Genomic DNA, 26,821 nt, shown 5'->3' with positions numbered 1-26,821 from the left:
AAATACTTATAATGTCCCAAAAGCGAGACCTATTGGCTATGCCAATGCTTTTTTATTCCTGAGAATTGCTGGTACTCTCCCATTAAACGTATTGCCCTCTTTTTCACATTAAAGAAGTGCGTGTACTCGGTTCTGGACACTACCTTCTCATTAAGAATACTGACGTCCATAGTTGTGGTGTTTATGTTTCCATTTTGTAACAACAAATGCGTGACTCGAATTCTACCACTCTAAGATGGCTCTCAGTTCTGGAAGTACTGCCGTTTTCGTCCTTCCTTCATTTCCATGACCGCCTAGAGGAAGTTCCGAAGAACTAGTTTCTTCATTATTGGGTATTGAAAGCCAGCACCTCCGTCCAATGAAACGGGAGAGTGCATCACGACGAGCCAATTGTATGTTTTGATAAGTAACTACAGTGCACTGAAAATAGAGCGGCAGCGGTAATAACCAATACAAGGTAGTCATGGATTCACTGGAACCAATAAGGGACAGACTCAGTTTGTGTGACGTTCGGTGGGACGGTCTGAGTAGCCGAACTCTTTGACGGGCATTAGCCTTTTCCAATGGGTATTCAGCGCTGTCTCGGCTGGACCAATGGCAGCGACAATGGGCGTGATCTGCCTTTTGGGTCCGCGCCTGGTGTTTTTTGGTCGGTGAAGCCGTTGCTGCGCTGGAACGTCCACTCCGAACCGAAAACAAGATCTAAACTGCGGCTGCGGTAGCCTGGAGGAGCGGGGTTGCGGTAAGGAGACAAAGGGGAGCGGTTAATACAATCCGCCGAGGAGGCCGCGTCCCAAGCCGGGCGCTCGTGCACGAGGTTTCTTGACCCGAGGTACTGGACAGAGCCGACGGTATTCAAGCGAGACCGGGGCTTGGGTTGCGGCCTAGGTCGGACGAACGAAGGGTATAGCGTGTACAGTGTATACGGGAAAACGGGTTCTTCTACTTGAGTGCAACCAAGGCAGACGCCGTAGGGGGTGTGGCGGTTTTAAAAATCAGAGCCTGTGTGCGGGCCTTCGCGGAGCTGGACCGTCGGGCCTTAGAGCACACGCATACCTTTCACACCCGAAGTGAAACATTGGATCGCTACCGGTGCACCAGGAGCCCTGCCGCCCTCGACCCCGGAGACCATCTCGTGATATCACCTGCCTTATTTACAAGTTATGGGTGTGGGCATAGCGATGGTGGTCGCAACAATTACACATTATTGATAGTGTTCGTTTATGATGGCAGTGTGTGTGTGTGTGTGTCATCTTAGAAAAGGATACGGACAGGTCTAGAGATTGTCTATGCAAAACCACAGGTGGGAAGGGTCGTGTATTCCAATGCACTGTTGAGATGAGAAGTCGTCCGGAAACATGGTTGGGACCGGAACTGAGGGAGGTTCAGATAAGACGCGAGGAGGAAATAAAGATGGCACTGGGTGATCTACAACTTAAAGGATCTCGGCTGTACATTTATAGAAACAGACGGTAATTTCACGGCCCTGAGTTGGGCAAGAGCAGAGTTGAAAGTGAGAAAGCTTGTAGCGCCGGGCTTTGGAAAATTACGGCTGCGAGCGGAGTAGAGCGAGTTGTGTAAAAACTAGAAGGTCGTGGTGTTTGGAACAAAACGAGTTTGATACATATCACTGCTTTATTTCGTTCAAGGCTTTAGGTAGTGCTTAGTACTAATTAAGTCCGTAGGATTTCGAACAGAAGGAGCAGTCGTAGCATATTTTGGAGGTGCCAAGGTTACTAGGAATGTATTCTGCGCAAGATACCGGGCGCTTCAGCCTCTTTTGGCCTCTAGCTGTTTAAGGCAGCTGTTGAGGTCAAGGGATTTGTCTATAGTAAGATAGCGAGAGTGCTCTTTTCGAAGTTTGAAAGTTCAGAAGGAGATTGTTGCTAGGGATGCTGTCCGTCAGAGCGCGATCTTTGCAAAGGAGCTCATATTTCGGAATGTTTTGTGAATGTGAAGTATGGCGGAGAGGACCATAGGTTGTCTTGGAGGCCTGAACGCTGAGTTCGTATTCTATACAATGGCAATACCTTTTAGTCTTGGTACATGTAGAGAGAAGTAAGTTTCTTGACAGAATTTAAATATTCGCTGTACACTCTTCTCCATAATTAAGAGCAATAAAGCAGCTCTACTCAAGCCTTTCGTATAGTAGTACAACTTTGCTCAATGTTGTGGTTCCATAAAACGTATCAAAATACTGGCATTTTAAAACGAGGACCAGCTTAAGTGGTTACATTGCTTGAGAATATGCATTAATGTGGATTTTAATCATCTCTTCCCATACAGAGGGAAGACGGTTTACCTCCTGTTTCTTAGTGGCATTTATTTTTTGATTAGCGCTGTCCAGCAAAGAGCTGGTTGCATTTAATTATATGATGCAGGGATGTGACAGTCGGCATTTACCCATACAAGCCTTACCAACATCTCCCCAGCTACTTGTGAAGGCACTACTGAAATAAGTAAACTTAATTCCATCTGCCTACTTCGATCTAGCTCTCGAACTCATGCACAGCAAAATTCGATCAGCACTCTTAAAATATATATTTCGTTAACTTAAGCGAATCTTAGAGCCTTCAATTGCTTACTATTGGGTGCCTTCATCGTTCCTTTATCGTCGTTCGTTAGCACGTGCCAGTTTCTTTGTTTGTCTGCCACTTCGATGGAGCATGGACCAAGTACTGACTAACTGCATGGTTAGTGTTCTCCGCTGCTCGAATACAGGTACTTTTTTCCCCCCCTTGCTTTCCTCTTCTTCGTTGCTGGCACCAGGCTAGTTCCCATCACTGTTTGCACCCCCCCCCCCCCCTCTCCTTTTGTTGTTGTTTGCCCCACCCTATGTTGTCATTTGCACACTCCCTCCTCTTGTTGCTTGATCCACACCCCTTCCTGTCGTTTACATCCACACCCCTTCCTCTCGTTGTTTGCATACATACCGCTTGTTATTTGCACCCCATGCCTTTTTTTTTTTTTAATTCATCAGAAGGCAAAGAAAACACACATGCACCCAACCTCCCTGTTCTTGGCTGCAATTAAAACATTTCACAAATCTAGCTGGGAACATTTTCTGGAGACGGCTGGGAGTGTAATGAAGCAGCCATTTGCAGTAAAAATGAATTCTTTTTAAGTTAGCACCCGAATCGCCTTATGAGCCATGGTGTTATGATGGCCACAGTAGCCTGCCTGCACAAATCTCCTAGCCGGTCGGTCTTAATTTTAGCTAATACTGTAGGTACCAGCTTGTGACTTAATTGTTGCTGGAGTAAACTATAGCAGTTCCCTACTCCTTTAACCCAGTTTATAAGCTTTACTAATTTGGTCCGCATAAGAATCCATCCCAACCGTATTGCAGTCTAAAAAATGTCTAATTTATAGGTAGGGAAATAATAATTTGGGGGGGGGGAGGGGGGAGGAACAGATCTGTAAAGGGTTCATTAGGCACTCCTTGCAGGTGGAGCAAGCCCGGGAACTAATGGAGATAGTCCACGTAGCGGCGAATGCATTTGTAGTCTCCCCCCTTCCCCGATACACATCCTGCTGCTGTTACACTTTAACGAGCATGCATTACGTTTCACCCTTATAAACTGGTACTTGCCTGCCATTGAAGAAGCACATCACACGGGAAATCTCCTCCAAAGAGCCGGACCTGGGAAGTCATCAAAAGGGTCGGAATATAATAATCCTCCTACTAACTTTGCAAATGCCACAAAGGTTTTAGAAGTAGTGCTGCAGACCCCCTCACAGAAGCAAATATTAGGCCAGCCTCAAGAGGAGATCATCTTACAGGCACAAGTGCAAACATCTTATAGGGTCGCACTCTACAGCATCAACAATGGCAAACATAATAAACTTTGCAAAACTTACTGTGATATAAATGCCCCGGGGGGGGGGGGTCCCCAATGCTGGACAGTCGTCTAAACTACGCTCCGGACACCCACGCTAGAGTGTGCATTGAATCTTCTGCCACCTCGAATGTGGCAGATGCAGGGGAAGCATTTAGGGATCAGGCTTTCTAGCTCCTGCTTTCAGACACAGCTGCTAAGACACTCCAGAAAGAGATCCTTAATTTATTGCATAGGCAATTGCAACATAAGCACAGTTTTAATGGCTTAAGTAGCACCAAGAGACTGTAAAACAGAACAGGGTCCTCTACACCTCCGGAGGAGCCTGGAATGCCACATTGAATGCAAAGGTGGTCTGGAACTGATGTACAATGCACGCAGGAAGTGGAATCTTGCAGTACAGAACCCAGGACAACCCAGACGCAATCTTATCGCACCAGTGCTACTACAAATACTCGAGGAATTAAAAGCAATACAAATCTCATGGACTAGCTCACAAGGAGACCAATGCACAACTAAGTATGATTAATACCTACTTGGACCTGTAGCTGACCAGAGTTGCTGAAGTGGAGCAAAGAGTATCCGATTTGGAAGATGCTAAGCATGGGCAGGGGGGCATAAGCTTCACTTAGAACTTGTGGAGCTACAAATGAAACTGGATGATGCAGAGAATAGATCACAGAGATGCAATCTTCGATTCACTGGGATACTGGAATGCCAGGAAAACGGCAAGCCCGTGGGTGGGTTGATTACTGAATTTATCCACAAGTATGTGGCTCCAGACATAGCAGCAGGCAATTTGGATCTCCCAATTAGTCGTGCACACCGGGTCCCCGCAATGCCCATCTCAAATTCCAATCCCAAATACCCTCGAACTATACTTGACAACTTTGAAAACTTTAGTGTAAAAGAGCATATTTTAGCTAACTCCAATCGAGAGCGGACCTACCTCACGGCAGACAATTGCTCCTTTTAAAATATACTCTGACATGTCAGTGATGGCAGCACGACGACTCAGTTTGTCTTCGATTGCTTTTGGAAGTGTGGGGCCCCCGCAGGTATCATACAGCAGTCCAAACTTAAGTGTTGCTCAAGGGACAATCGCATATTTTTCATTCTGTTGAGCAACCAAAGGTTATCTAGCATCCTTGCAAAAGGGGTAAAGGAGGGACTCGGATGCTATTCCAAGGTTTACGGGACAGTGAAGTAATGCTGTAATGTCTTTTTTTTAGAATCATATTCTTTCACTGTATTTGCACACTATTGACTGTTATGCCCAAGCCACTGATAAGACAGTCTCTAGAGTACAAAGCAACAAGGGTATGCAGTTCCTAACAGTGGAGAATTGGAGTTAAGTCCCAGTAAGACAGTAGGTTGTCCTCTATGAAAGGAGGGAAAGGGGAATCACTCCTTTCGGAATTAGGACCCTCATACACCCAGCCAGCTGGGTGTCATGCTTCATCATAGGGCATGCTCCTCGTCAGGTCGGTGCCGCAATACCTGACCGACGCCCTATGAGGGGCTCTTTGGGGGAGATCTTTTATTCCTTGCCGTTTGGTGCCGTGGGTGTGAGGGACCTAAAAGTGTAGATGTGTTAATAGTGAAGGTCAAGAGACCGTGCAAATTAAAACAGGAATTGGAAGGTCAGGCAGAACAATTTTAATGACCCTGGCTTTCAACATGGTTTAAAAATTAAGAGTTGAGACTACCTGAAGTGATGTTTCAGGATGTTGCGCTCAGTCTCGTGTGGTCAACGTCATATATGTGGTATTCATCAGGACCAATTATGTGAGTATCTATCTACACTACATATGTGGTATTCGGGAGAGGCTATTGGGTCGAGGGAACAGAAAGGGGGGGGGGGTAGGGATATTATCAGGGCTCGACAAATCCGCTCGCATTTGCGAGAAATTTAATGAGGTCGAGCTATTTTTAGGTCCTACTTGCCCTTTCTGGCGAGTAGGAAAACATACTAACTTTTGTCCTCTGTCTTTGAAAACGGAGCAAATGTGACAAGATAACAAGATTTAAAGGCATCTTTATTGCTAATTTGCTTTGTGAGCAATAAAAAGGCCTTTAAATCTTGTTATCTTGTCACATTTGCTCCGCTTTCAGAGACGGAGGTCAAGTAGGTTACTGTTAGGTTGAGATTTTTCAAGGTACTAGACCTGCAGGACTAGTACAATTTTTCGAGCCCTGGATATACTTTGAAGGTTAAAGGTCAGGCAGGCAAATGAGAGCAAGTTTTTAAAAGATCGCTGGATAAAGGGAATGCCACCAGAGCAAACTACTCTTGTTCAGCTGGTTGGCCAAAGGAGTAGCTTGAAGAAATTAATTCCCCTAGTATGAGCCGTAGCTGCATGCAATTTCACATGAAACATTCATGGTATTAATAATCAATTTAGCATGGTTAAATTCCCCCAAAGCTTAAATAATGTTTCTTCAGGAGATTCACTTGAAAGCTCGAGGCAAGGCCGGACCAGATCCCTAATTAAATTTCACATGTTTTCCATGCATCAGCCAATGCGGCAGTTAGAGGGGTTGCCAGCTTGATCGTAATTTGCCGGGAGAGGTAACTCGGGTTGTACCTGATGTAAAGTCTTGATGGATATTGGTGAGCCGCATGCTCTATTACTTCATTCGTTTTTATGGCCAGATAGAGGATTATATCTACCCTCTAACACACGGGTACTCATAGTACGGCCCGCGGGCCGGCGGCGGCCCGGCAAGCCTTCCGTGGCGGCCCGCGGACCTTACAGACATCATACCTGTGTGTTTTTTACATCGCCGGTTGCAGCAGCCTGGAGCTTCTGGGGCCCGGGCGATTTCTTTTAAAGACCATTAACTTGTAAATGAGGCTTTGTTGAATTTCACCTCTTCTTAGCGCCCCTGATGCAGGGGCGCTAAGAAGAGGTGAAATACAATAAAGCCTCATTAACAAGTGAATGGTTTTTAAAACACCTGTTAAGTACTTGGGTGCGGCGGCGGCTGTGTGTGTTCTCAGAAGCTGTCTCAGCGCGGGTGAGGTGTCAAAGCGTGAGGAGGACAGCAGGGTGAGGTGACGGAGGGCAGCAGGGAGTGAGAGCAGCAGGTGAGGTGACAGGGGGAGGAAGACAGAGTGCGCAGAGGGAGGAAGACAGAGGGAGAGGGGGAAGACAGAGGGAGACAGATAGGGAGACAGACAGGGAGACAGAGGGAGAGGGAGGGAGACAGAGGGGAGGGAGGGAGAGCGAAAGGGAGACAAACAGTGATTCAGAGAGAGAGAGAGAGGGAGACGGAGAGAGAGAGGGAGACAGAGGGAGGGAGACAGAGAGAGGGAGGGAGACAGAGAGAGGGAGGGAGACGGAGAGGGAGGGAGACGGAGAGGGAGGGAGACGGAGAGGGAGGGAGACAGAGGGAGGGAGACAGACGGAGGGAGAAAGATGGCGAGAGGGAGGGAGACAGACAGACAGAGAGAGAGAGAGAAGGAGACAGGGAGACAGAGAAGGAGACAGAGAAAGGGAGACAAACAGAGTGAGGGAGACAGTGAGACAGATGGAGGGAGACGGAGAGAGAGAGGGAGGGAGTGAGACAGAGGGAGACAGGGAGGGAGACAGACGGTGAGAGAGATAGAGAAGGAGACAGGGACACATAGGGAGGGAGACATAGGGAGACAGAGGGAGACAGAGAGAGAGAGAGAGAGAGAGAGAGAGAGAGAGGGGGAGAGAGAGGGAGGGAGAGAGAGAGAGAGAGAGAGAGAGGGGGAGAGAGAGAGAGAGAGAGAGAGGGGGAGAGAGAGGGAGGGAGGCAGAGAGAGAGGGAGAGAGGGAGGGAGACAGAGAGAGGGAGGGTGACAGGGAGGGAGACGGAGAGAGAGGGAGGGAGACAGAGAGAGGGAGACACAGTGAGGGAGACAGAGGGAGAGAGAGAGAGGGAGGGAGACGGAGGGAGAGATAGATAGATAGATAGATAGATAGATAAAGATGTGTGAATGCCGGGTCTGGTGGCTCAGTGGACGAAGGCGTCCGCTGCAGGGGCCTGTGTTCAACCTCATGGTCATAGGGTTTTTTTTGCTCTCGCCCCGCCTCCTCCCCCACTGCCCCCGCCCCCACCGGTGCGGCCCTCAGCCACAAACCACACTGTAAATTTGGCCCCCGAGAGAAAGTTTGTGAGTACCCCATCTCTAACAGAAGTTGATGATATACTACTTCCTTTGAAAGGCCATGTGATAATTTGGGGGGGGGGGGGGGGGTAGCAGCTTCTTCTACTACCACAGGAGGGACCACAAAAGCAGCAGCAGATGTCACTGTGGCTCAAACATAGCCACTGTTTCACCATCAATTACAGCAATCCCTGTAATACTGTCAGCTGCTTCCAGAACAGCAAGGACTACCAACATAATTATAAGCACAACAGGGACAACTGCCACCACACCACTGTGGCATGATTAACTGCAAGCTCAGCATGGACCCATAGCAACAGTGATAGCAGTGACCGCAGGAGCAACAGTTGGAAGCACAGTAGCAACTACTTCTACAAAGTCACGGACAGTAACTGCTATATTAACCATGAGAGGGGCATGAGATGTCATGACAGTATGATTAAGAGCTGTTAAAATAACCACCACCGGAGTACCCGCTGCAATAACACTTGCATACTAAACACGCACTGTATGTGCTACAGTGGCAGGGACCAGAAAAAAACCCAGCTGCGAGCACTAGTGATGGTTTCTGTTATGGCAGGGACCATAGCCACATCTGTGATCAGTCAGCATCAATATTTGCATGCACAGCAAGGACCGTAGCTGCCAACACAAACTGAACAGCTACCACAAAGGCAGGTCCAACTGCTGTAACCTTAGAAGCAACAGCTTCTACATGAGACCACAGTGGTGATAGGGTATCCTACTAGCATAGACCTTAGTTGCACCCCCAGCTGTAACCTCAGCCTGGAACCATAGCAGCAACCAGATCTACCACAACATTTACAAAACCAGCAGAAACCGTTGATAACTGACCTGAGCGGCCACAGTGGCTAGCAAGACTGCTGTCAACACAGCAATGACAGGAACCACAACTGGCAAAACAACCACAAATCATTTATCGGGTACAACAGTAGCAACCACATTCGTATTACTGGGAGAAACAAAAGTACTGATGCTTTTGTGGAGAGTAAAAAAAATAATTTGGTTGTGGCTAAGGACAGGTGACGTCCATGGGAGCAACGAATGAATAATTAAGAGGGGTTTGGATTGTGTATGCTGTTTATTTTTTTAATCTACCTTTTACGTTACCAAGCACATCTTGTAATTTTACCAAACCGCTCCTTAGATGTTGAAAGTCAAGGTTAATTTGATGACGGACGCCTTGCTGACTCTTCTTTGACAGTGACGATTGTTTTTTTTTTTTTTTACCCTTTAGTTTTTGACTTATTTTGCATGTTAGATCAATATTTTTGTGAGGTCCTGCGTCTACCTACCTTCAGTAGGCGGATGTATTAGTCTTGTGACAAGTGTGTGAATAATTGTTATTTTTTTATTTTTAACAGACTCCCTCAGACGCTATACGGCTTCCTCCAACCTAAGAACACAGTGGCCCTGTTAGACAGACAGTCTACCTTTCAAGAGACCTGTCACAATTTACACGGTAAGCAGGGACTTTGAACTCTTAATCCGATTAATTCCTTTGAAAAGTTATGTGGAAGAATTGGGCATCTCCCAGTGGAACATTCTTCAGATAGTTTCAACCGAAAGGAAATATTAAAAAAAAATTACACTAGGGACTTGATTTCACTTAGCTGAATCTTTATTCAACACAAACCTGCTATTATCAGAATGCCCTCTATAGTTCGGTCATCATTCTGAGCAGTGGTTGTCTTGAATGATAGTTTCTTGATAGGAGTTCCCTTGTGCATTACGGTGGGTGGATTACTAATTAGGATGTAGGGCTAATTAATTTTGCTTACAAAAAAACGAATTGCATGCTTTCAGTAACTTGTAGTTACATAAACTACAGTTTGTTTATTTCAAGTTTGACACTAAGGGAAGTTTGAGTGCCTAAACTTGGTAGCTGTTTTGAATGCACTTTCTAGCAAAGCGGGCTTTGATGAATAAATTAGTTGGAATTCTTGCTGTTGCTCATGACTCTCCATAACAGCGTAATGAGTGGGCTTATTCTAAATGAATGGAAATGCCACATCCATTGAAGATACTATCTGAAAATGTAGGGTATGCATTTTTGAAGTCCGAAAGACTCCTTTATTGTACAGTAACACGGATGCGGCAACATAGTTATTGAACATGATTTTTCAGACACAACAAAAATCTGCATATCTTTATTGGGGTTAAGGAAATCTGAAAATAGTGTTCTAACATGCATTATGATACAAACTGCATTATCGTGCTTCTTTTACAATTATGGGGTCACCATATTGGAAGATAGTGCCTTTGGTGAGGCAAAATGACTCTAGAATCACTGGCCTGTTGTCTTCAGGTCTGACTACAGACTGCCTTGGAGATTGCTGAATATGAATCCCTTTCCTATACTTGTGGTAACAGTCCAGAGTACCTGTCCATTTTGTCCCAACAAGAGGCTGTACCTCTAAAGATGTAGAGAGCATACTTTGATTTGTATTGTCTGTGGGTTTTATCTTGGAGGTGTGGCAGCTGTCGGCCCACTCAAGGTCCTTAATCTTTAAAGTTACCTGTAGTTGCTAGTAGTATTCTGTAGACAATTGTCCATTGAAGTAGACCTGTGCAAAGGAAGATGCTGCAGGTATAAAGCATGTGAACAGTGGCAAAGTAAACGTTGTAAAGGAAAGTAACTGTAGGCATTTCCTTTCCTAGCCCCTGAAACGAAAACAACATATGGGACACTGTTGAGGCTCAGCATGTTAAGTATTTTAGGATCTTCCGCACACGTGAGGACCTGGATCTTTCATTACATTATATCAGTTTTCACTGCCATGGTGTAATTGTGTTTTGCAGCGTGCATCTCTTCTCCATTCTCATACTGTGCTTTATTCCGACATCTAGTGGTTGGGTCCAGAACTCTCCTCTTGTGTATTAGTCCTTCTCTTTGTTCTTTTGTTGGAACGTCGACTGTCCCCACCATTGGTAGCTTTTCCAACCTCTCATGATGTCATACTCCCGTCCCTGGAAGCCATTACGCGTGGTCGCCATCTTCAGGTTTATTTTCCTGCTGTTGTGTTGGGAAGCATTGCAGAAGGCTTTCCAGTCGCTGAAAGATTGTCTCAAAAGTTTGTCGAGGAAAACACTGAAGTGATAGAGAAAAACTGTTGCCACCCCAATTTGAAGTTTTCCACGGTGCAAGAAATAACGGTAGTAAGAGACTTTGTCGACAAAAGACTGGAGAATGCACTGGCAGGGGCCCCCTGTTTCATGTAATAAGAAAAATTCACCTTTTTGATTCTGCCTGAAGTGTCATCTGACGTTTGCCCAGAAGGACAACCATTAGGTTTGCAACCTTTGTCTACCAAGAGACCACAGTACCGACAATTGTGAGGCCTGTGCAGAATTTAAACCGAAGACCTTCAAAGCAAGAGAGTTACAAAGGCATGCACACTGTGCTATGCAGGGTCAGAAGGAGACTGCAGCTGAAACACCTAGGGTTGTCGAGCGAGGAGGAAGGCAACATGGTCGAAGGATCAGACTCAAGTCTAAAAGGAAACAGCCGACGTAGAAAGAACACCGAAGTCCTAAAGATAAACGTCCACTATTGACTGCGAAAAAACAGGGTACTGGCAAGTCTCACAACACTCTAGAACACCAAAAGCTCCAAAGACGAGGAAGCATGCATGCCGGGAGACGGGTGGGTAGACGGACATTTCAAAGTATTTCCACACACCAGAGCTTTCAAACTGCAATCTAGGCTCACACTCCAACACATCAGTGGCAGGCTCAAACACTACTATGTCAAGCCTTTTGCGGACGGGCGATAGGCAGATAGCAGCCAAAGAGGGAGGAAGCTGCACTAAACAGCATGGTAACTCGGACAATAAACACCCTGCCCCCACATGCAACACCTGTTGTGGGGAATGAAGAAGCCTTCTTTCAGGAATGGGAGATGGTCACTTCAGACAAGTGGATCCTCAACATCATCCAGCACATCATAGCATTTGGCCAAACATCCATCAGTGCGAGGACCAAAAAAAACACCCACACAAGAAAAGACCTGGCTATGACTAGAACTGAAAGAATTAGTACAGAAAGTCAATAGTGTGTGCCCAGGAAGGAGCTCAACCAGGGAAACTAGTCATCATATTTCTGATACCAAATCAAGACCGATCTTAAGTCCTGTACTAGACATCCTTTCTTAAACAAAGACAAATTCAAAATGACAGTGCTGCAAGATGTTGTTCTGCAGCTGCGGCAGGGAGACTATATAGCAACCATACATCTAACAGATGTCTACACAGCCCAATGAACCATAAGCACAACAAAATCTTGTGCTTCGTTGTAGACAGAAAACACTATCAATTCAGAGACCTACTAATCGGAATCAAGCAAACACCCAGAGTGCTTATAAAGTGCTTATCAGCAGTTACTGCACACCTAAAGACTAGGAATATACCCGTACCTAGACAACTGGCTGGTAAAAGCAAACTCGCAGAGGTATAGAAACAAAAGAAAAACAGAGATGTTTATAAAAAGTGACATTGACACTCCACAAACTATTCTTTGTTTATGAAAAACACGTCTCCCACACCAGAAGGGTACTGTTCACAAGTGGTGGACACTTGTCTTGGAGCTGTGTAATAAACAGAAAGGCACACAGCAGTGTATTATCAAGAAAGGAAGAACCCAGCAGCACCTTGCAGATGCCGAAAGCTCATTTAAACAAGCATTTGCAATGCAATAGGTCTCGCATTTATAAGAGTTTGAGCTATTGGCATTGTAAAATTACAATCCCTTTTATTTATGTTTTGGTTTTAAAACAAATAAAAGGCATTGTAAATGACAATGTCAGTAGCATAAACTCGCATAAAAGCAGTGTGCGGCGTGCAGCAGTGTTTCGTGCAGCAGTGTGTGGCGTGCAGGAAGTAGCTGGTGGCAAATGGAATGCGCATGGTTGTGCGCGTAACCGCCACCCGATCGCCTGGGAAGCCTTTGGGAGCATTTTCGGAAGCCCCTACATAAGTCACGCTGAGCGATCGCTTACGCGAACGCCAGGCGAGACCTAAAAAAAACAACCGTTTAAAAAATATTTCGGAATAAGACTGGGAAGGCAGGGGAGCAGCTGAACGCTAAGTAATAATTCTTGGAAGGAAAGCATGATTCCTTTTTTCCTGACTTGTGCTTGTATAAGCAAAAAACGCATGGTCAGGCTCGATATGTCAGAATCCTTTAGGTTAAAACTGCAAGGTTCTGACAACTATCCCATAACTCTTAATTCCAACCCTTTTGAACACCTCTGTAGAAGGATCAGAATTTAGCCCTAAACTTGTGATGGTGACGTAATTAGAGAACTGTTTTTTGGCAGGTAATGCAGGTTTTCAAAGAGGGTGATTTTAATGTTACTATATGGAGGTATGTTGCTTTTTATGGAGGGTGAATATCATTAAAATTGAGGTGATCCTGTCGGGCCAAAAAGGTGAATTGACTGGTGTGAATTCACTCATCCAATCATTCACCAGCTCACATTCACCCATCCATCCAACCAATGCCTATATGACTTGGCTTAGATCCATCCATGCACATACACCATACTTGGGGCTCTCAGTTTTAAGGTATTTATTTTTTAACATTTCCATCTCTATTTATCCATATATGCATTTTTTGGCCATTTTATCTGTATTTATCCATATTTATTTTGTTTTGCTTAAAAATGAAGTTGTAAAACTGTACATTTCCATATTTATTTAAGTGTTTGACGCGCACTCATACTTTGATGTCTGTCATTTTTTCACTATTTAAGCTACCAAATATTACATACTAATACATCCACTGGTAAAAGAATTTCATCCTGTTCTTTCATTTTCCATGTTGTCCATCTGATCAGCTGTTGGGCTATAATGCATGAAAGACAGCTTGGAGGTTCAGTCAAAGAAGCACAATTTTCTGGACTTATCCCCCTTTAAAAATAAATGCAGACAGAAAACACATTGTTTTGTGTCTGTATTTATCTGTAAAAATCCGTAAAAACGGAAAACAGGGAGCCTTAACCATAATACACCAATCATTTACCAAGGACTTTTAGTGATTAACAAGTCAGACCTGATAGCTTTGAAAATGCTTGGTACGCTATGGTTTAGTTCCAAATAGAACAATACATCTATCAAAAACAATTAGAATTAAAGGAAATACTCATGAAAATTTGAATAGTCAACAATAAAAAAATATATACTTGGCCTGTATGGAGATCAAACCAGCGACCTCGGTGTTATTAGCACCATGCTTTCACCGAGCTAACGGACCACTGGAATACTTCTGCTCCCACACAAGCTCACATTTGAGAACGACAAGGCTGTTCTAGTATAATAACATTTGTAGATTGTACTTTACTGATCCTGTCAGTCTTAAATGTGCAACCCATCGTTGGTTGTACTAGAAATGTAAAGATATACTGATCAGGCCGAGTTCGCCTGTCTCGGTGTTCAAAGACTGCGCATGTGTACTGTAATGTGTATATAAATGCATTCCCGCTCTGAGGCGACGGAGCTTGAGAGCAGCAAAGAAAAGGCTAAAAATTACCGAGAACGAAGGAACTGCACCACACCCACCACTAGTACCCATGAAGAACAATGCAGCATGGCAGGTATTGAAAACACTAAAAGGAAATGGACTTGTCAAAATCCTATCCGAGGGAACCCCGTTGCAGCTCCCCTCCCTCCACTACTTCTCAAAACTCAAACATATCTTAGCTATTTGGACCAACTTCATCAGCTACTCAACTTACAATGACAATCCGCCTAAAACTAGGATAAAGAACTCTGCTTCTCAAGAAAGCAGGGGTGATCCTAAAGACCTAAACAACTTCTGTCCGGTAGGTAACCTACCTTTTCTTGCGAAAGCCCAGCTCACTCAATGCATGGGGGGAAAAAAACACCACAGCCTTCTCGACATACTTCTGGCAGGATTCAGAGCAGGCTGCAGCACAGAAACGGCTATCCCAAATAACATTGACTTATACAGGGAACTCATGCTTGCCAATTCTTCTAGACTAGAGGTCTTCAAACTTTTGGATGCCGAGACCCCCCCTGTCAAACTTTTCAGGTGTAAGGACCCCCTCCTGACAAATATTTCAGCCTTGGTACTCTTCATCATCGACAACCATAAAGACCCCCGGTTCTCATGGCAAATAATTTTTACTGTGGGAAAATATTAAATGGGTTTAGCAAATCAAAGGTTTGTGGGTGACTTTGGTTCAGAGGCTTACTACACAGTTCAAAGAAAAAGTTTCCAAAAAGAGTTACCCAAAAACGCACAACGGTACATTATTTTTCCCAAACACAACATAATTTGGCACAGCTTATTTGGATAATAACACATTTCTGAACTAATGTGTGGGTGTGCCTGTTTTTCTCCAGAGAAACGGTCAATTTGTGGATGTATTCTGTGCTCCACCTCAAGTCTTGAACTGTACTTCGTCTTTAATACTGCCTTTGCTGAGAACCCAATCTCACATAAATATGATGGCTAAGAGGCAGAAGAGCCTAGACTGCAATTTTGACAAACATTCACAAATTGAGGCTAATCTATAGCTGTGTGGAACAAGCTGTGTGGAACGTGCATCCCCAAATCTATAGCTATGCAGAATACACAGCAGCAGCATAATTCTAGTGTCCCTCCCTGCCTATAACCAGGGCAGTCTGAGCCTAACCGCCAATGCTCAACCAGGCCCATTCACTGTTACCTACCAAGCCTGCATGGCACTCTGCCCTCTGGACACTGCACTGCTCTCCATCCTTTGGACCCTGCAATCCTCTCCACTCCTTTAAATAAAGCCCCAATTACTCAATGCTGCGAACAACTTTTCAAAATATATCAAAACAACTATAATTGAAAATGCTTGTTTTCGTTGTGGCGGTGTTTGTTTTTTCTGCCTGCAGCAACATCCACATACCGAGTAAAAGTCTGCTTTGGTGTCAGGACACATCTTTTTAACAATGCTGTGTTTTTTTAATGAATGTTATGTGAAACTGGTTTCTGGTCCAGACTTTCTTAAGAGAAGGATAAGGACAAGTATTCGGGCAAAATATTTAAAAAGAGAGCGTGTGAGATAAAGATTGACGACAGTCACGAGAGAGTGGTACGAAAGAGTCCACTGATTAAGAGAGAGGCACGCTGAACTAAGACAGAGCACAAACGCACACTCAACCATGGGAAGGGGCGAGACGCACCAAGCACCTCTTCTTTCCGCTGGCATCAATGTCCACGCCAAAAAAGAAATCCTGAGACTGGGTCACCCGGTGACCCAGAGGTGCTGCAGATTTACACTTTTGAGAATAAATATCCGAAACTCGCCTGGTCCTGGTTTGGGAGCAGCAGGGGTCCCCCTTAAAACCCTAGCGGTCATGTGATGAGTTAAGCAGTTCACTCATGCCTCTTTCCTCCCATCCCTCTCACCTCTCCCAACTCCGGATCCCTTTGCAGGCCATTTTCTTTCACCCCTTTTTTTACATCTTCTGAACTCTCCCCATTCCTCTCACTTCTCCTTTAATCACCTCTTGCATTCTGTCTTTTCACTCTTCTCTAACAGTTTCTCGCATTTATCTCCTGGCCCCGTCACCTCTTTCACCCCCTCAGCACTTCTCATTCATCTTAAATCTCTCCCTTCAAATTTCTATCTATTTGTATCTTGCACCTCTCCAGTCTACCACTTCATCTTTCATATCTCCCCTTTGTTCTCCCACACCTTCTTGAACCAGCACCCACCACAGTATTCCCTCTCTTCCCCTATCGCTGCTCTCCCTCACCTATGTTGCACCAAATGTTCTTTTTTAGCTCCTAGATCACCTCTCATCTATCTTCTTTCACCCTTCAACAGTAGCCCTCCTCTCTGCCCTCACCTCTCCTCTTGTCATTCCGCACTTCCTTTGCCACATCACAATTCTCCTTATCCCTGACCTTTTAAATAGAATTCTGTCCCTCCCATGCCAAACTCTCAGCTGTCTCCTCTCACGTCTCTCACCCTGCGTCTGCTCACTTCACTCACATCATCCACCCCTTCTCTCCAGTCCCCTTTCATACCCGCATCCTGCCTCTCGCTCTGCACCTCTCTCCTTGCCTTCCAGTCGGCCTCGCATAGACCCATCTCCCATCCGCATTCATAACACATTATGGTATTATGGTACGTATTGTTAACCAATATTTCTTCTGTATGTATAGGCACAGTATGTTTGTTTTTCTATTTTAGCTGTCTGTTTATTCCTATTTCATCGTTCTACTTCATCTTCCAAGTATTTGCCCTTATTTTTCACTACCTCCTTATGCAAAGTTTGAGGAGCATTCGCAAGTTTGGGGTAAAGTAACCCTTTATTCCAGATTGTCCTCAAGCTTTTTTGTTATGGTTCATAGGATACAATATAAGCAAAAAAGCAGAATCGAAATTACAAAGTCTGGCTCCATGATTGACTCTGTGGGTCTCCTCGTGCAGCGCTTTGACACTCTTCGGAGCCTTAAATGCGCTCCGAAACAATATACAAAATAATATGAGAGGCCTTGAAATTTAGCAACCCAAACAGGCCTGAGGCTAATATACACATGCCTTATTAAAACAGCCCTTTTTGCCTTGCCTACGTAATCTACCTAATCAAAAAAACATCAATGAGAGAATCGTCAAGTAGGAAGAAAGTATGGTGGGAAACAGTTTCAGGCAGGAAAATTCTTATAGCTAAGAATGAGTGTGCGTGGATGTTTGTATGTCTGCGGGGTGAAAAGCCAGGGCATGGTGGATGAGGCAGCTACAAGTTCTACGAAGCTTCGGTTGCCTTGGCAACATGGAAACAGCTTAGAGAGCATTGCAAAGGCCAATAAAAGGAAGAAGCACGAAAAGGACACCAGCTGAAAAAACACAGCAGCAGCAACAAGGAAGACCAGGATAGGCAACAGGACAGAGTGCAAGGATGCGGGGACAAAATAATATCGAAGCACTTCAACGCATTCCACAGTTGCATATTTCTGGCCTCAGTTCCCGGCCCGGCATTTCCTGATGTTCATCCTGCAGTCTCTCTGATTGGAGGACAGTCATGGATGACGTTGCATTCTTTTACGATGTCCTCCAATCAGAGAGCCCATTGAGATGCCCTATTCTGAATCCAAAACAAAGAGCAAATGTTTTGGATTCCGGATCCAGGCAGTTCCATGCAGGAGTGCGACCGGGAATGCGTGACCCCCTTTGTATGTCTTCACGCCCCCCCTGGGGGTCGCGCCCCACAGATTGAAGACTCCTGCTCTAGACCTATCTTCCTTCGACACAGTGGACCCCGCAACACTACTTAAGAAACCTAGAATCACGCATGGGAATCAAATAATGTTTTGAAGTGGCTCATCTCGTACCTCAACAGGCGCTCACAACTGTTCAACGGAAGGACTCACTCCAACAGTGTCCCAGTCAACCAACACGTACCACAAGGCTTAATCCTGTCCTCCACTTAATTCAACCTCTTTAAGCAACAGCTGACTTCAGTCCTGAAAGAATCCCTCCTCAAGTACCACCTCTCTGCAGATGCTACACACTTTGCCTTATAATCTCATGGCCAAATGACATCCTCCCCTGAACGAGAAACTTATGTATAACACTGGCTATCCAGAAATCACCCCAAACTCAACCACCACAGCAAGAAATGCCATGTATAATCTAAAACTCCTCCAGAAGATCAAACCTTTAATTGTAGAGGAAGATTTTTTAAAAAAAAGTGTTTTTGGCCATTGTGTTAATACAGACTGGACCACGAGAATCCATCCTTGACTGGTACACCCAAAAGACAATAAGCCCCTGTGACCGCCACTCTCAACAGAGCAGCCAGAATAATCTCAGGACAGTAAAGTCATGACCACATCACATTGACTTTCAAGACTGAAATGGCTAACAATAGAAACTCTTTTCTCATAACAGCCTGCATAACACAGCGCTCATCATTGAGATACTCTAAAATACCTAGAAAAAAACTTGTTATCCTGAGGACGTCACCCACCCAGGAGCGCAGATTCGCTTCTTTTGGAACTACCAAAATTCAACAAAGAAAGATTACCGGGTGTGGAGCTTTAGTCCACCGGAAATTCATACAAACTGATCAAGCAAGTACTTAAATATAATTGTAAAGTCCTTACAACTGGAATGACCATTTCAACTCCGGAGGGCAAGAGAATATAGTCAATACAAGCCACCGAACATGCTTGTACCTCGGCACATACGGATCACCTGTTGAATGGACCCTAACACAGTGTTTTAAAAAAAAAAAAACTTTATTTACCGCTTTAGCACGTTATAGCAATACAAACATAGGTGTTCACTGTCATCGTCATTACAATTGAAGAATGTAAAAAGGGATGAAATACATCCATGTAAGAGTCGACATGTCAAACTAGTGAAAGAAGAAACCCAACAATTTGAGAATGCAGTCCCGAAGGCCCGGCCAGATCCCCAAAGTGTATACGTGTGCCGTCCAGCAGCCCGTCGTCTAGCCCTCCCGTAAAGAAACATTTGCAGGTGTAGCAACTTAATCAACAAGCATTGGCATAGCCAATAGGTCTCGCCTTTTGGGACCTTATAAGTGTTTAGTCACGCAGTACATAATTTCCCTCTGGGCAAATTTCTGTAATGGAACTAGTGCTTATATAAAGCGCTTTGATACCATAATTTGCACTATATGTGTGGCTCACTGGTTAGAGGCAGCAGACCCGGGAGCAGAAGTCGGCCCGGGACTAGGGTTCGATTGCCGACGCGGCAGGGTCTTGGGCCAAGGTCAGCGGACTCGACAATTTTCGCCTCGGTGCCTACTCTAACCATGGATCCCACTCAGCAACTCTGGGCAACAGCTTGCGTAATCTCCACTTACGGCCCCATCCGCGTCGGGGATGCTTGTCTTCGCCTTGGAGATGCCCAGTAGGGACCATCTCACAGGGAAAGCTAGGATGGGTTCCCCAGCGGTTTACAGCGCCGGGACGCCCCGTTGCTGGGGCAGCTGTGCGCTTTACAAGTCTACAACATTTACTATATAAAAATGCAAAAAATAAAGAGGAATGAAAAGTTTTTGACGTGGGAGTGCGAAAAGATGCACTCTGCACAGTGATTAAATTATTCATGTTTGGATGTGAGGGCTATCTGGCTGGGGTTATAGGGAGAGGGGAAAGAGGCACCGGAGGCATCCATGGCATGATGCTGCACACCCCTGACCTACTGTTTACCATTGGCCTAATGTTGGTATACATGCCATCCTTACCATAGGGATGGCCAGCAAGACAATGGTGGACGTGGCAGCAGTCATAGTGTTCGTCCTAGCATCACGGTATCATTTCTTGTCATATTGCACATAATATTCATTCAATCAATTAAGCAGCAGTAGGGGTATCTGGACGGTGCATTGACAGCTACCTACAAGTAAAGCAGTGGTGGTTCATTTGCAAAACTATTTGAGAGTTCGAGGAAGAGATGCACCCTGCACCTTACTTTGAATGTGAAGCATTTCCCAGACCATATGAATATTTCAAACAAGTAAGAGTGAATGTATGTACGAAACTCTCCATCAGGAAGTATTTCCTCAGCTTCTGCTACTCCTTTGTATCCCTCCCCACCCTCTAGGTTGCAAAGAGCTCTATAAGAGCAGAAGGGCATCACAGGCACAAGAAAGACAGCAAGGCGTCAGTGATTTAAACGCTCGCCGCTGTTATCTGCACATCATGAGTTAGAATCCCAGTAAGACTATCTCAGTCTACCATCCTTCTGATGTTCATAAATCAACTGGTTAAGAGTAATGGTTGTTACTTACAGCACGTAGAAACTGCAGAAGCGTGGGACGACACGCTATATATAAAACAGGTTATTAATAGACAATAATGATACATGAAAAAACCTTGCTCCCGTTTGCTTTCTTTCTGAGGAAGGCTATGTAACGACTGCTCTGTAAACTGGATAAGCCACCCCTGTTGTGCAGGTATGGTTACTGGTATGGGATCATGAAGGCGAGAGAAGGTGCTCGCAGATCATGCCAGAGAGCGCGCTGTTTGCTTCTTAGCGCTAGTTTATGGCGCTCTCGCCGATCTCATACAGAGGCAGCACAAAGGACTTGCCATGAGCATGACTGACATCTCCTGCACACGGCATTCCTTGAATAAAGGAGGGTGAAACAATGGATGGGTCATGGGTGCACACGGGAACACCACGGACCATCCCTCAGATACCTCACAAGATAAGATCCCTCCAGCACTGCTTCCCCAGCCCACAAATGCACTTGCCCCTCACCCACAGCCCGGCCTTCACTTCATCAGCCACTCGGGACTCCAACGGGTGACTGGACGGAAGAGGGTAGAGAGAATGGGAAGTCGCTCCCGTAACATCCCGCGAGGTGGTCTGGGTAAAACAGCAGCTCGTGTGTGTTAGTTACCCCTGGGCACGCGTGAGAAGTGGTGCCCAGCAGCAGTCAGTGCTTTAAGTTGCGTGTTGTCCCCTGAGGTACAGGGGCGTAACGCAAACTCCGGCAGCCCCTGTGGCGCAGGGGCCCCCCCAAGTCTTCAGGACCCCAACCCTTCTTGTGGACCCACTTAAGCCCAAAGTAAATGAATATATGAGAGTTATGGGAGGCTGGAGGTTCCCTCTTGACATTATGCGGGGGAGGGGAATCATTTTGCATTGGGCCACTGCTGAGGGGCGCTTCTTTCGAAACCAGAGCACCTCACCTACCTGGCTATACCCCAAACTTGCCTTTCTATAGAGGCAGTGAGTCAACACGACATGCACAGCAGTGCATGGTGCTGAACTTGCAGCATACCAGTTGCACACGTGCACATGTCGAGACCAGAGGCCTCTGGCAGCAGTGGGCGTTACTGGCCCGGTGGCCTCTTTACCGCAGCGCTGAGAGAGACTCGTCCACGCGTTCAGTGTATGGAATGAGAAAAGAGCCTGTCCCGCTGTTGAGAGCACTGCAGCCAGCGGAGATCAGCACTTGTGTGAAACTTGAAATGCAGTGCACACCCAAAGACACTGCCACCCAGACACACGTGTAAGCCACAGCTATCCATGAAATACAGTGCACCGCCATAGACACTACCATCTGCACTGCAGCGCCAATGACACTGTGGCCTGCACTGTACCACCACGGACGCTGCCAACTTGGCGCAAGGGCCTTGAAGTGAACGGCAATGCCATAGACGTTGCAGCCTAGGCATAATTGTTCGGAAACACAAAGCCTTGGGAAACCAGAAAGCTCGCTGCTCCGCGACCTCGCTTAATTGTACGACGGCCAGAGACTTGGATATAATGAAGGGGGCTCGAGGGAAGCGGTGGAGGGGAGAGTGGGAGGGGTTCACTATACGATTAGATAAAAAAAACACACAAAAAACAAGACGAGCGGGAGTGGTGCGTGCGCGCTGTAAGGAATGCAGCTGATGCAGCTGCCATCAAAACCCGACCCAAACCAGATGGCCCCTGCGTGGCCGCTGCTGGCTCCAGAGAGCAAAACGCTCTGGGAGTGAACATTTCAGGAAAAGCTGGGACATCCACACGCTTTTGGCCAATTGCGTGCTGAAGCCAGACGCAAAGGCCAATAGCGTGTAAGCACCACACCCACGAGCTTCTGCTGAAGTGATTCCAAAAGGGCGATTTCCTATACAGCGAATGTGTGCTGCAATAAGCTCGACCTAAGTCACAACCACTGTATCGCCTAATGAGCATTGGTTAAACATACAATTGTAATTACCGGCTGGTTACCCTACCCCTGCAGGGATTATGCCTTGGTCCACTTGTGAGTCAGAGGCTCGTCTCACAGATTCCACAAGTCCTGAATGGCCCCCAAATATCTTTGGGATGGGAGGAGCAAGGTAGTGAACTGGAGTATACTTCGCTGTTAGTGTTACAGAATGCCAGACTATTCAACCAACTTTGCAATGTGGGAACTGTCTTGCGGCCCCAGTGAATAGCGATATTCTCTTTTGGCCAGCAGTAAACTGAGGGAGACAAATTTCCTAACTTGTTTTGGGGAAGTTTACCACATAACCTAGAAGTGTAGGGACGAGGTTCAGTTTGGTCATGTCACCTAGTGTTCTGTGCACCATCTCCCAGTATGATTGTAGTTTTGGACAGGACCATGTAAGATGGGCGAAATTGGCGTGTGGGGCGGCACATTCATGACAAGTATGAGGTCTGGACAGATCAAGTCTGTGGGCTCTGGCAGGGGTGATGTATATTCTACATAGGAATTTAAAATGGAGTAATGTATATCTGCTGTTTAGGGAGACTTCTTTCGTCACTGCGCAGCATTTAGCCCACTGGTCGTCTGTGATGGGGCGGCCTAAGTCGGCGTCCCAGTCTTTGCGAACCCTGTCGTCATTGACCGGAATAATCCCAGACCATGCCTTGTACAGTTTAGATATGAGGTGGACCCTACTCGCTCTTAATGACCATGGAGAGTAGAATGAACTAGTCCGGTTCAATGGGAAAACCAGGCAGAGTGGCACGTAGAGCCAAGCGAATCTGACCCAGAAAGAAGCTATCCATGAAGGTGGTGTTGTGGAAGTAGACGTCATCCGTCACCGAGAAGACATGCCCTCCAGGGTACAAATCTCCAAATATAGTGATATCAAATTTGGCCAAGGTGCGCTGCACCAGTCTTTTACCAGTAATTAGCGTGGGGTCAGGTAGAGCCGATAAATGCATGTTGGTCTGTGCCGGTGATCCGTTTCGCCCAGGCCCTACTGGTAGTGGAGACTGTATCACTAGGGTCTCTGGGTACACCCTTGGGTAATACTGTGGATAACCTCTCAGGAAGAACGAAATCCGCCTCTAGGCGGAGAAATGGGATCCTGGCGTCGGGGTGGAACCAAGCAGGCATAGCTGCATTGGGCCTCTAGATGGTACAAATGTAGGTCCGGCACCCCATACCATCCCCTCCCATACGGAAGGGTCAGTATTGCTTTGCCAGCGATGGACAGTGGCAACCACAGCCATCTCTCCACCTGAGCCCGACCCTAGCACATAGTTCAACAAACTAACTACCCATCATATCGTTCAAAATTCATAAACCCAATCCGCAATCGAACTAGTAAAGGATAATGGACAGTGAACTTTACAAATGTATATAAAAGTATTACTGAAACACCAAACAGTTTCTGTAAATACTTGTGTACAAATGAACACTTTTTTAAATTGCACAGCTTTGATACCCTCAGGATACGTTTGTGCTACATAAAAGTCCCTAAAAATAACTTTTTGTTACCCAACACAAGTCATTTCATAGGGAAATATCCACACTTTTGTCACTTTTCCAAATAGTCTTCCTGAATAGCATTTAAAACCATTAAATGGTCCATAAACATGCGCTTATATAGGATTTTCATTAGTGTCTACAATATGCTATAGTAGTAAACTATGGAGAGTTGCAGGTATAAAATGCTAACTCGTACTGTGCTAGGTTTCTGATGTGTCTATCCCAATGGTAGCGCCACTATGTACTTTCTCCAAATGATTAGATGGTATCTGTAAAAAAAATTCATAAAAAATTGAAAACAAACTTCACTCAGTGACTGTCATCAGTAATGTAGCTCCTTTTCTGCACCTTACTCAACGATCAGTGACCCCATTTACAACTGTATGTAACATGATCAATGTCTCAACGGGTAATATTCAAATTAGGCTATTATATAGATATGAACATATAGTTGCAAATAGAAGGGGACAAGGGAGACTCCAAAGTTGAAGAATGTGAGTCATTGTGTATATTAGAACAAGTAGAGAAAAACAATAGTATCAGCACGGTTTACACTGAATGTAAGTGTAACCAGAGAGCACTGTGCACATACGTGCTTGCGACACAAAGACGTGTGGTAATTCCCAGGCGTGTGGGTGTCTTGCTTACTGTGGCGCTGTAACTTGCTGACATCGGCTAATAAATCGGAAACTGGTCTGAGGTTGATAGTGCTCCTCTTTGGAAGGTCGTCTCAGGTGCCAATTTGAGATGGACTGTTGGTCTATATTATTCTGAACTACTCATGAACGCAGGCAGTAGTCTGGAATAATACATTTGAAAAACGATGGGTTCAAATGCTAACCAAAGCAATTGCGAGATTGCTTAGACAGTTTGCAAGCATTCCTTTCATCACCTTTTGATGATTGGTCGAAAGAATATGCATCATTTTGATATTTGGACTGAGTCATTTAGGCCCTGTCAGGCGGTCCATCAGATTGGTGTAGCCAGTAGCATCCGCTTTATTTAGATCCCTGCCAGCTGTGTAAAGGTCTCTTAGCTGCAAATAAAATAAAATCGCCGAACGTCTAGGGAACTTTTTCACCCAGATTGTGGGGGTGCATTTTTTTGGGGCATTTTCCCGCCGCCAGTCATTTATCACATTGCGGACACTGGCAGGGAAAATGAGTGCTGTCACCGCCCATCCCCCCCAACCCCCCAAAGGCGTGGCAGCAGTCACTGTGACATGCTTGCTATTTTATGGTCATTCATCTTGGTTAAAGATATATTAGAACAAATTGCAAATAAGGTGGTATGGTATAACCATTGGATTCTCTACAGATCTGAGAAGTATGTAAATCTATTACATCCCATAAGTCCTGCTACAATCAATTTTTTTTTTCATTAATCATGTTATTTTCAGGGTTCTACTGTCCTGTCACAGCCAAAGGTGTGGTCAGGTTGGTGTCATAAGTCTAAATCTTAGCCAGTATAAACGTATGTGAATATAACACAATTGGGAAAATTGGCAGCAGGCAACCAGTACTTAATAATTTATCCATACAGTATTGGCTTATCTTTCTATGCTTGTATGTGTCTATCTAAGCTTACAAACATGGAAGTACTGTCCACTAGGCTGTAGTCTAAATGATTAATGTTTGTGTGTGCCAATGAGGGGACAGGTGGGAACCTTGTTTCGTATCAAATTGGGTGGTGGAAGTTGGGAAGCTCCTGATCAGTAACTTGTTTAGAATTTAGTAACGGGTGTTACTTAGAAATAGGTCTTGGGCCCTTTCTTGTGTTGTAGTCAGAGTGGATAGATATATTGATAAATGGACTCTGGCATTAAAGATTCTTGATGTCTACTTAATGACTTTCTCCACATTCTCTCACGAACTAGAACATTCTTTTCATTTTCTGCCTGGCAGTATTTCGATTTCTGTTGAATATTGACTGTCAGAAATTCCGTATTTTGTTTTTGGGGGGTAGGGGGTGCCAGAAACAGTGGGATGAATGGCCCTGTTCCTTACTGCTTTTCATGTGATACGGCTGGTGGAGAAGGGAATGTGGGCCTGACGGGCACTCACTATAGCATTCTTAGAATGGAAGCGATATGATTTAATGTCTCTTGCACATTGAGATAGCATAAAGTATGCTTTAAATTGAGAGAGGAATGGTGTGTGTGTCCCGGGATACAGTCAATTCTAATCCCCATTTAAGTTCTTGCGTCGGTTGACCTAAGAGAAGAACTTAATACAAAAAAGTTTTACATTTCCCACACTTAACATTTCTCGTTGATCTCCGATTAGGACCAAACCTTCATCGTAGCCATATGGATTCCAGAACTGTTTGTACTTTTTTTATTTCTGTTTCTGGTGCTCAAATCCTTTCTCTTTTCTTCCATGCCTTTTTTTTGAAAGAAGGTTATGATTGGCAGAAAAGCAAATTATTTAAACAAGCATATATGCACTGTCTTGTTACCATCTTTCAAATCCATTGATTCATTAATTCCTTAATGACATTATTTAGTTTGTATCATTAACCCTAGAAGAAGGTGGCGAAAATATTTTGATCACAATGTGGCTTTGTGTGAATAGTGCCTCACAAACAAATGATGGACGAAATGGTGAACAAATCAAACTTTT

At 45.2% G+C, this 26,821-nt stretch overlaps 1 protein-coding gene across 4 annotated transcripts in view; it reads left to right on the top strand.

The window, feature by feature from the left end:
* The first annotated feature begins 542 nt into the window (after window positions 1-542).
* ELAVL1 (ELAV like RNA binding protein 1) overlaps window positions 543-26,821 on the top strand; it is a 110,543-nt gene continuing 84,264 nt past the window's right edge. For 3 of the 4 annotated variants that reach the window (XM_085637348.1, XM_085637347.1, XM_085637346.1), the window contains exons 1-2: window positions 606-742; window positions 9,366-9,463. The gene's annotated coding sequence lies outside the window, so the exon portion shown is untranslated. Of the gene's footprint in view, window positions 743-9,365; window positions 9,464-26,821 lie in introns of all 4 variants that reach the window. The other variant, XM_085637349.1, reaches the window with a different exon arrangement.

The sequence above is a fragment of the Triturus cristatus genome, chromosome 12, assembly GCF_964204655.1.
Source record: "Triturus cristatus chromosome 12, aTriCri1.1, whole genome shotgun sequence".
Classification (NCBI taxonomy): Eukaryota; Metazoa; Chordata; class Amphibia; order Caudata; family Salamandridae; genus Triturus; species Triturus cristatus.
The sequence above is the reverse complement of the archived record's forward strand: the minus strand, read 5'-3'. Positions and strand labels throughout refer to the sequence as shown.